An 11147-nucleotide genomic window follows, 5' to 3' on the forward strand; every position below is an offset into this window, starting at 1 on the left:
TGTTTTCCAGAAACTTTATTTCTCTGTAATGGGGTCAAACATGAGAAAAGACGCCAAACACCTAAAAGAGCTATTGTCAAGCCCACCTCTAGAACTATGCTATTGCTTTTTGTCTGCACTCAGAATGTTGATGACTACAGATAATTTAACATATTATTGTTCACAGTTTGGGCTGTTTTTCCACAATCCACAGCAAGCAAGAAACAGTTGAGCAGAGAGGGTTTGGGAATGATGACAGCTGAAGAAGCTCAGCTAGGCGAGAGCAGATGCGTCAATGTGACAGTCAGGTATCAAAGAATAAGACAGAAAAGTTGTAAAACAAATTGAAACAGTATGGTGAGTTTTCCTACGATTGAGCCTGAATTGACAACAAAACAAAGAAATGAAACCATCTTTGATGTCCTCTGATTACATGAAGTTTATAATTTAAAGTATGTCATAAAACCATAGAAAATTAAACCAGGGAAGGATGTGAGAGATTATCTGAGACTATATGTCCTCAATTTGCAGATGAAAAACTGAAGCAATATGAGTTTCATCATTTACCCAAGGTTATAAATAAAGATTTAAAATTAATAAAATTTTACTTCTCTGGGTAAACTTTAGTTGTTTATAAAGTTCTCTGTGTGGAATGGTTTGTTCCTTAGAAATGTAGTGTGTGTGTGTGTGTGTGTGTGTGTGTGTGTGTGCGTGTGTGTGAAGCTAAATAGCTATATGTATATAATCATATTTATTTATATACCAACATATGCATCTTTCTAGCCACTATATGAGAAACATATGTCTTAGTTGTCAAGTATAACATTCCTCCAATATTTCTACAATATTTTTTAAACTCATATTTGAGGTTAAACATATTTATGCTATTAGGATTCACCCTAAATTTATAAGTCTATAATCTGGAAAAGAAACCTGATTAAGTCCAGAATTCTTAATAGTAGGTATTGGGGTGGGAGTAAGGAAGTTGTTCCCTCCTGGGTCCTGTTATCTTACAGATACACATGATAACAGATGGAAATCACCTAGGTAAATCTGTTATATATATGCTAAGTGGCAAGCCAGAAAGAGAAGAAAGCAGTGAGGTATGGGAGATGTTCAAGCCATGCATAGCCCTTTATTACAGTAGTTCATGTTTTCCAAATGTGATGAATGAGCCACTTGCATGAGAATCACTGCAATCATGTGCCAATGATGTAGCTCTGACACCTGTGTCGGAAGAGAAGGCAGGAAAGAGGCATGGGTGGGAGGCATCTCAGATCGTAGAGCAGCTCTGAGAACACTGTGACCAGGTCAAAAAGGAGAGGCAGAGACCAATTTACCATATGCGTGCCCCCATGAGTGCACATGCACATACACAACACACACATATTTATGCGAAATATAATTAGACTTGAGGAGACTTTTAAGAGGAAGTAATTTCCAGGCAGAAACCTAAAGAATGAGTAGAAATTACCCAGGAGAAGAAAAAGAAGTATATAGAGAAAAGAATGCTCTAAGAAAAAAAATTAGCATGTGCATTGACTTGGAGGGGATACTGAAACCTTCGTATATTTGAAGAACTGAAAGAAATTCAATCTCTTGAAGATGGAGTATGCGTAAGTGACTGTGGATACCAGAGAATCAGGTCAGCTCTATCACAAAGGGATATATAAGCCTGGGCAAGGAGTTAGGGTTTGAGGAAAAAGTCTTTTAAGATGGCAGAGATTAAGCATGTTTAAATACTGATGGGAAGAAGTTGATAAAAGGAAGAAGTTGAAGAACAAAGAAAGAGAAGAGAGATTTGACAGACAGTCTCTTTTAGAAGCAGCATTGGCCCTTACCTTGTGTTCCTTGTAAGCAGAGGAAAGAGTTTCTTTATTTCTCTCATCAGAGCCAAACTTCATGAAAGAGTTATCCTCATTCCCTGAATTGTTTTCCACTTAAACATCTCATTCCTCATCCCATTAAAATTTGCTATTAACTCTATGCCCCTCAGTGAACTTGCTCTAACCGAAGTAATCAATGATCCCCTTGAAATAAATCCAACGGCTAGTCTACATCACTTACTACATTTTCAGTGATCTTTGATTATGTTGCTCATTACTTTCTTCTCCAAAGAATCTCTTCAAAGTGCCTGCACATCTGCACCAACAGACAAGAATATTTACGATGGTATCTGTACAATAGCCTCAAACCAGAAGCAATTAAAATCTTCATCAAAATTATAATGGATAGATAAATTATGTTTGTCTTAACTAATAGATTATTATACAGTAATAAAAAGGAAGAACTTTAGCTATATGCACCAACATGCTGAATCTCGCAAACATTAATGTTAAGTGAAAAAACCCACACACAAAATATGTTTCTGGTTACTTAAAGTTCAAAATGCAGACCAAACTATACTATGCTTCAGAACTCAGGAGAATTGTTACGTTATGAGTGAGAGGGTGATGTTGGTAAGGAGCATGTGGGACTCTTCTAGGTGCTAGAAATATTTTACTTTTTGACCTGGATTTTTGTTACGTGAGTTCACTTTAAAATATTCCATCAAGTGGAAAATTTGTGTTTCATGAACATTTATTTCCCTTTCTGCATTGTATCTCACAATTTTAAAAAAATTTAAGAACATTAAATCAAGAATGCTAAATAGAACCACGCTTTCTCCCTAGCTTTTGTAATATTATTCTCTTAACATTTTTCATATTTTTCTGGCTGTATCTTCTTAGCATCCCTTTGTAGGGTTGACTATCCCTCAAATTTTGAGAGTATTCAGGGCTCTCACTTATGTCTTGTCCTCACATTTCTTTTTGGTAATCACTTGCTTTAGCAGGCTGTCAGTTGTTATCTACAAGCCGTGTATATTTCAAGTTCAGATCACTTTCTTAAGCTCCAGGCCCACATGCCCAATTCCATAATTAATATCTCTTCTGGAATGCCCCACAGCCACCTCAAATTCAGCATGGCCCTAATGTAAGTATTGTCCTACCAGAACATCTCCTCCCTGCTCCCCAGCTTTCCCTCTTTCAGTGAATAACTTTATTTATACCCAGTTGCCCAACCCGTGAATTTAGGAATTATGCTGAATCTCCCAGTCCACATATTCCCATCCTATAAATTGCGATGTCCTGTGGAGCATATCTCCTAAATAAGCTCCTAATTTGCCTATGTCCTTTCAGTTTTCTTGCCAGCCGACTGTCCAGGCAACAATTATTAATTGCTTGCATTTCTTTTTTTGTTTGTTTGTGAGGAAGATTAGCACTGAGCTAACATCTGCTGCCAATCCTCCTCTTTTTGCTGAGGAAGACTGGCCCTGAGCTAACATCCGAGCCCATCTTCCACTACTGTATATGTGGGATGCCTGCCACAGCATGGCTTGACAAGCAGTATGTAGGTCTGCACCTGGGATCTGAACCAGCGAACTCCTGGCTGCTGAAGCAGAACGTGAGAACTTAACCACTGTGCCACCAGGCTGACCCCTAATTGCTTGAGTTTCTGTGTCAGCGTCCTTGGTGCATCCCTGACTTCTGCCTTGCCCCTATCAATCTAACCCACCAAAAACCAGGCAGCTAAATGTTTTTAGAATGTGGTTATGGATTCTGATCTTTTCACTCTGCTAATAAATCCAGCATGTTCCCTTACATTTGTGTAAATTTTTTTTTCTATATACTAGATGAATTTCATTAAGATAATTAGATACACACCAGCTTTCAAAGGATACCATGCATATGTACATTAAATAAAGGACTTAAGCTCTGCCAAACTTAAAATTATCAAGCAAAGAATAAAATAATACTCTACAAACACTAGAGTATGCATGCATAGTGGATCATTTATTTCCAGAGCTTGTCCTTCATACACACCTCGTTCTAGTGGAAAGAGTACCACCTATGCTCCCTGCATATTTTCTTGGGCACGTTCTTGCCAATTCCAAACCTAGCAGCTTGAAAAGTGTTGGGAACTAAAAAAAGAAACAGACTATTCCCTTAGCTTCTATGTCATACTACTGTAGTGTTTTCTTTTTCTTTTTTTTTTTTTTGTCTGCACCTTCTCATTAGATTTGAGCTGGAAAGCAACTTATATTCCTAAAATACAAAAATATATGACTGTGAACCCAGAGAATGTATCTGTTGTGTTTACTGCTCTAGTCCTAACACCTGGAACAGTGCCTGGCGCACAGTAACTTTTCTCTGCGTTAAAAGTCTCCAAGGAATGAATGAGCCTAGCATCTGTGCTGTCAGATTCTTTTTTGAGAATCTATGCCAAAAAGTGCAGAGAGAATTCATCAGTCAACAGTTGGCATTTAAAATGAAAAGTCATTACGTAGAAGGATCAAGAGAGATTGTTAATTTCTAGGGACGGTCTAATCACAGTGATGTGGAGCATACCCTATGAAAAAAGAGCAAGGCAGATTAGTGGAAAGTAAAGACACAAAATGTATAGCCAAATCCTATTAACTGATTGGCAATAAAGAAAGTCCCAGGAAGATTTCTAACTAGGCACTGCCTCTTTATGCTGTCTTCTTATACGTTTTTACTTGTCCTAATCGAACCACATGTTTGTGGAGTCCAGTGAGCTCCCGTTCTGCATGACCTGCTGCACCTCACCAATAGATGGTGCGTACTTGGTGACCGAAATGCCCAACCAACACATAGGCCAATCTTTCAGATTGGCAGCAAAGAATAATAGATAAGCGTCTTTTTGAAGTAGAATGGAGGAGACAACATGGCTGAAAATACTTTCTGTAGATAAAATTAAAATTAGCAGATGGTCTGGAAACACATGCTAGTTGAGGCAGCACATAGAGGATAAAGCAAAACTGGGTAAATAATTGGATTGAGAACAGGATCTCCTGGATTTCCTTCTCAATTCTAATACTTCCTAGCAGTGAGGCCCTGGGGAATTCACTTAATTTCCTTGAGTCTAGTTTTCACACGTGTGAAATAAGAATAAAAACTGCCTTGGCTACCTCCCTGAGGCTTTGGGAAGATCAGGCCTGATAATATCTGTGAAACAGCTGTATGAAATTTACAGCTATCTTTAAATCATCATTTTTGTTATAATCATTATCATAAAGAACTCTACCGTGTCCAGTGGGACTTCTTTACTGAAACTGTGTCTTTTGTCTTTTAAGAGAGATTCTAAAGTGCGTTTCAACTTTGTATTTGGTGGTAACTGAAGCAGCTTATCTCTGGAGTCTGCGAATTCAAAGCCAAGCATAAGGAACTGCAAGTACAGGTCTGAAACCCGATGGAAGATCAGGGAACTACAGAGAGTCTAGTTCAAGGTAAAGCTGCCTCTTGATCACTTTCTTTAGGCAGAAAAAAAATGAAAAAGGAACAAGAAGAAAAGGCAAAAAGACACTGCCACCCAGAATGGAAGTCTTCATATAATAATGTCTGAGCCCGGCTGCTCGCGAAGGATTTAATCACTGCTTACTTTAGGAAGACATAGAAGGAAGGATGTCACCTCAGCCTCTGAAGAGAGAGGTCAAAATCTGCCTCCGCTTTTTGTGGCAATTAATCCCACTGCATTCTTGCTGTGAGAGATCCTCAGGGTGGCAACTGCTTTATATAGAAGGAATCTTTCTCATTGTTACATATCTAGATTCCAAGGCTGGTTGCATCTGTGTGTCTACTACAGTGGATAGTGACAGAATGGCTAGAGAATGCTTATACAAAAAGGAAGATAAAATAACCTTAACATCTAACTGTTTCATTACAAACGCAATGCGCTTGGGTGCTCAGTTGCATTTTTAAAATATTTCTGTGGTATTGGTAGTGAAGCTCGAATTTAATCCTGTGATTCATCTGAAATTTGGGGCCCATAGTGAATTAAAATTAGAAATAAATCCGGCTGCTCCAATGTTTCCTCTTCCAGCAAATGCAGAATTAGGAATAAATCCCAAGGATTTAGCTTGGGAAAGATAAGAACCTCTTGACCTACCTCAGCACATAACACATCAAAGCAAGCCTAGTTTGATTTCCTTTGTTCACTTTTAGTTTATTCTAAGCAAAAGCAAGGAAAGAAGGGACTGTTCGATTATGGATGGTTTTACATTTCCCAATTCTCAAGGATTTACCACATCTTTAAGCAATCACCAGTGTCACTAAACAATTCATAGCTTTGTTGTATATAGCAAAGTTACAAGAAGAGGCAATTGCAACAGTAACGCACAATAGCTAAAGTCATATATTCCATCATCACGAGATGTTGGAGATAATTTATTCATGTCCTTTTAATTTGTAGGTCAGAGAAATGAGATCCAGAAAAATTAAGTGACTTACAAGGTCACAGAACTGGTTAAAGTTGAAATCAGGACGAGAACACAAGTTTTCTGACTCTTACACCAACGAAGTTCTCCATTTGCATTCTATCTCTCCTTCTTTTCCCCGGAAATACTTCTGTACTAATGCTTCCAAACAAGAACTCATTGCTCTGTAAACATGTCAGATTTATTAGGCTGCAAGAATAAAACTATCATGATAATACATTTTTGTATTTTGTCTATATTGATTGGTCCAGAACAGGTAGTGCAAAACTTGATGCCTTTCAAAAATATCTGCTGTTAATAAATGGCCTCTTCTGAGTTGCAAAGACAGTGTTGAAACTCAGTGAGCAGACATACCAGTGATAGCGATGGCTCTGTGTCATTTTAATATATGTTCAGTAATGATATCATTTTACAAATAAGCTGATACGAACTTTTAAAGAAGAAAAATAAACATAAGATGAAGTTACAAAAATCAAGTACTGCTTGAAAGTGAAACATAATATTACAACCAAAACATAAATCCTGAAATCAGCATCTGCTTCATATGCTCAGTTTTTAAAATTAATTAAAAAATCTTAACTTATAAATAATAATTTTTTTCATTGATAGAGACAAAACACCCAACACAATCACAATTATTTGTGTGCATTTTTGTAATTAAGGAGGTAGTTTGTTTGAGTTCCTATTTTTAGGAATAAATATCTCAAAAGACTAAAAAGGAATAAAAAGGTGAATGAAAAATAAACATTTGTACAATTACAAATATTTGGCTTTCACCAAGCTGTCAAATTCTCTTCTCTTGACTGCAAAGTCATCCAGTAGGGAAATATGGGGTTTATGTAAGTTTTTTTTCTGATGTAAGTGTATCTTGAATCCTGCAGGCGACTGGATATGCAGGTGTAGTAGGCTGAATAACCCACTCCCCCCATAAAAGAACCACATTCTAATAATCAGGACCTGTGAATGCTATCTCATTTGGAAAAACGAAATTTGGAGACGTGATTAAAATAAGGATGTTGAGATGGAGTGATTATTTTGGGTTATTCGTGAGATAATTAATCATGGATTACCTCATGAATCTTAAGAGTCCTTATAACAGATAGGCAGAGAGAGGTTTGACTACAGAAGAGGAGAAAGTCATATTACCACGGAAGCAGAGATTGAAGTGATGTGGCCATGAGCTGAGGAATGCAACAGCCACCAAAAGCTGAGAGAGACAAGGAACCAAGATTCCCCGAGAGCCTCCAGAAGGAACCAGCCCTGTCACCACTTTGATTTTAGCCCCCAAAGACTCATTTCTGTTATGTGGCCGTCAGGACTGTCAGAGGATAAATGCCTCTCATATTAAGCCACTAAGTTTATGGTAATTAATTACAATAGCAATAGGAAACCAATACAATAGCAAAGGATGAAATCATCAAGATAAAGAATGGTGTCATCTAATCAGAAAAAGTGATTGAAATTAAATAATGTCTTAACCCTGGAAACGGAGTAAAAATCTCATGGAAAAGTTTAATATCTTCATATCATCATCTTATCCTCCTGTTGTTAAATTCATTAGAGATAAGAAATACATAATATGTCATCTAACCTGTGCCCTGGGTAAAGGAGGATTAGACATTGGCAGAACTTTGGCCATTCCTCATAACTTTGAAGACGGCTCATCCAGGATACCTGAAAATAGCTTCCTCAATAAGAGGCTGCTCTGAATAGAATTTAGTCCCAACTTACAGTTTTCATTGCTGCTTTTTTTTTTCTGATATTCTCTCTACTTATTGTAACACTCAATTAAAATAAAGCCCTTATTTAAGGTTATATACCGTGCTAGGTTTGGGGACCTAATTGCAAATGCTCACAGGCCACACTATCATGAACAATCCTTACCAAGCCCAGAGGAGAAGACAAATGAAGGTAGGTGAGATGCCCCAAGCTCTTGCTCTCACATCTCCTCCCCCAACACAATCTCCATCTATTTACAGAGCACCTCCACCTGCCGGCAGAAGCCAAATTCTAACCAAGATGGGGAGCTCTCCAGAGAGCACTAACTTGAATTGGGATAAAGGTCAAGCTATTTATAAGAATGCAAATGTGAAATGTCTGCTCATTTTATTTTATGGACACATTCAAAAACAGCCTTGGGAAAGAGAACAGGAGATTAAATCAAAAGTAAATTTTAATAGGTAGAACATAGAATCTGGAAGCTTAAAATCTGGAAGTGAATCCAAGCTTCAGCATTTTCCATTTTCATCCCTCAGGTACTCTAGTAGATACATACTAAGGCAAACCTGGTGAGTCACACCCTGAGGCTGGGTGCGATCTGTGATTTGCTTCCAGTCAATAGAATATGGTAGAGGTGATGGGAGGTCACCCCATGATTACATTGCACTATATGAGACTCCATCTTAGCAGGTGGGGCAAGTTCTCTTGTTGGCTTTGAAGACATTTGGTGGCATGTTATAAGAAGGCCTGTGGGAGGGTCATGTGGCAAAGAACTGAGGGAGGGGGCAGCTCCAGGAGCTGAGAGTGGCCTGTGCATACTAGCCAGCAAGGAAACATGACCTCAGTCATAAAGCTGCAAGGGAATGAATTCTGCTAACAATCATGTGAGCTAGGAAGAGAACAGCATCCTAGGAGGGAACACAGCAGGCTGACATCTTGATTGCAGCCATGGGAGACCCTAGAGAACTCAGCCGAGCCATGTCCCAACTCCTGAACTGCAGAAAGGATGAGATAATAAATGCGGGTTGTATTAAGTTGCTAGGTTTGTGGCAATTTATAAAGCAACAATAGAAAATAAGTAATTCTATAAAGTCTATAAATCATCTTCTTAGAGGTTGTCAAATAATGCATGTAGAATAACTTGTGTATAGTAAAACCAGTGAATATTAGTTAGCAATATCCCTAATTTCCTATTTTCAGAAATAAGGGTTCAAAACCATGCAAGATCTATAATTCTATAATTGTTTTTCATATATAAAGAGGTTTGACCATCGTTAAGCTTTGAGAAATTTGTTAAACCTCATAATTCCCAAACCAGGATATAATCTAATCAATCTACCAATTTGGAAGACAAACATTTTGTTTCTATCGGTCAACATATATGAATTCCACTGTTTTACATTTTGATGTATCTAGTCTATGAGACCGAAGTAATATTTTTCCAAAGAAGTTATTTCACGTAAGTCATTTTAAAGAATCATCTTAACCCTAATTTGGGGTGAAGGATTAGTGGAACAAGCTGGACTTTGTAGATCGTAACGTGCACTTGGGTATCACTTTGTGATGGAGGCACAAACACCAGTCAGTTGTGTGGAGTTTAAAGTCAAAGACGCAGCTTACATCTAAATTCTGTTCTTACTTTTTATCTGATCTTATAAGTCACTTAACTTCTCTTGGGATCACAATTTTCCTCACTTCAAATTGAAAGTATCTCTCATAATTATTGTTGATGTCCATGATGATATTTTCTAAATTGTCCCCCTTTTTCTACAATCTCAATTATGTAGTTAAATTCTCTTTTGTGATAGTCATTTTGTGTGCGTGTGTATGAGGAATATTGGCCCTGAGTTAACATCTCTTGTCAATCTTCCTCTTTTTGCTTGAGGAAGATTGTCACTGAGCCAACGTCTGTGCCCACCTTCCTCTATTTTATGTGGTACGCCACCACAGTGTGGCTTGACCAGCAGTGCTAGGGACATGCACGAGCGAACCCGCAAACCCGGGCTGTGGAAGCAGAGTTTGCAAACTTAACCACTATGTCACCAGACCAGCCCCCGTGATAGTAATTTTTAAAAGAAGCTATTTTAACTCTGTTCTTTTTGATTCTCTGACAGTTACTTCTGCAGCTCTCACAGCCATTATCCTTTCCATCTCTTCAGTTTCTTTTATTCAATGACAAAATCCATCAAGGTGATCAAAGAAAACGTCAAACATGGTAAGAATGTTGAATTAGATCATCAGCACATTTCAAAGCTTTCTGTTTCTGCCACTATCACAAGAAAGTGAGTACCTAGCAAACTGTTAGAAAAATCACTGATCAGGATTTAGAAGAAATTAATTGTGCTATAAATTAAAATTTGTGATATAGAAACTCAGCTTTTATAACTCCTAAAAATCAGCACTGGATATAATATGTAGCATTGCGTATAGTAATGTGGCACTGTGTGTAATGTAACATTTTTCAGTACATTTGGAAAGCAGGGCCTCCATTGTATGAGTGGTTGATCGTCATAGGGATTACTCAGTTTAACTTTGAATTAAGCACCTAAGAAGATATTTGTAACTATTGTCCCTAAGGAAGAAATTGATAAATAATTTTATACCTAAAATATAATATTTTTTTAAATATATGGAGGAATATGTAACTCTGGAGGGCAGGTAATGAGCCCGTTTGCTTTTTTGTTTTTATTTTCATTTTAATTAATCTCAGGATCCCCAGCATCTAGTACAAAGCTCAGAACCTGGAGAGAATTAGGTAAACTCTGCAGCGTAGAGGTTGGGAGCACAAGCGCTGTCACTAGATGACCTGGGTTTCGCAGTCTGATTTAAGGCAAGCTGCTTATATTCTTCGAGCCTCGGGATTATCAAATATAAAAGATCAGTAATAATACTATAGTCCTTGTAGATTATTGTGAGGATTAAATAAGATCATGCTGCTAAAGTGCCTGGCCAAGTACATGGTATATAGCACGCTGTAAATAAATTTTACAAGTGTATTCTTGGTTAACAAAGGAAAAAAAAAGTATTGGCTTACATATTTCAATTTAGATAGTCCTTGTATTGGTTAGAAGTGGGTTCAGGATTAGTTTTTAGCAGGGATTTGAAGAAGAGGGTTTTGGGAGGTGGTGGTTTGTGTTTTCCCTGACCTACCACTCAGTGGCAGGCAGCCTAGAAC

General features: G+C 37.7%; 1 long non-coding RNA gene across 2 annotated transcripts in view; it reads right to left on the reverse strand.

The window, feature by feature from the left end:
- Positions 1-5551, reverse strand: part of LOC111774567 (uncharacterized) — a 31665-nt gene extending 26114 nt beyond the window's left edge. Inside the window, exons 1-3 of one of the 2 annotated variants that reach the window (XR_002809564.2) lie at positions 5419-5551; positions 2047-2121; positions 1087-1206 (exon numbers count right to left, since the gene is read on the reverse strand). This is a non-coding gene — a long non-coding RNA (uncharacterized lncRNA). Of the gene's footprint in view, positions 1-1086; positions 1207-2046; positions 2122-5418 lie in introns of those variants that run through there. The other variant, XR_011421143.1, reaches the window with a different exon arrangement.
- Positions 5552-11147: the final 5596 nt, after the last annotated feature.

Source organism: Equus caballus, chromosome 8 (assembly GCF_041296265.1).
Source record: "Equus caballus isolate H_3958 breed thoroughbred chromosome 8, TB-T2T, whole genome shotgun sequence".
NCBI lineage: Eukaryota > Metazoa > Chordata > Mammalia > Perissodactyla > Equidae > Equus > Equus caballus.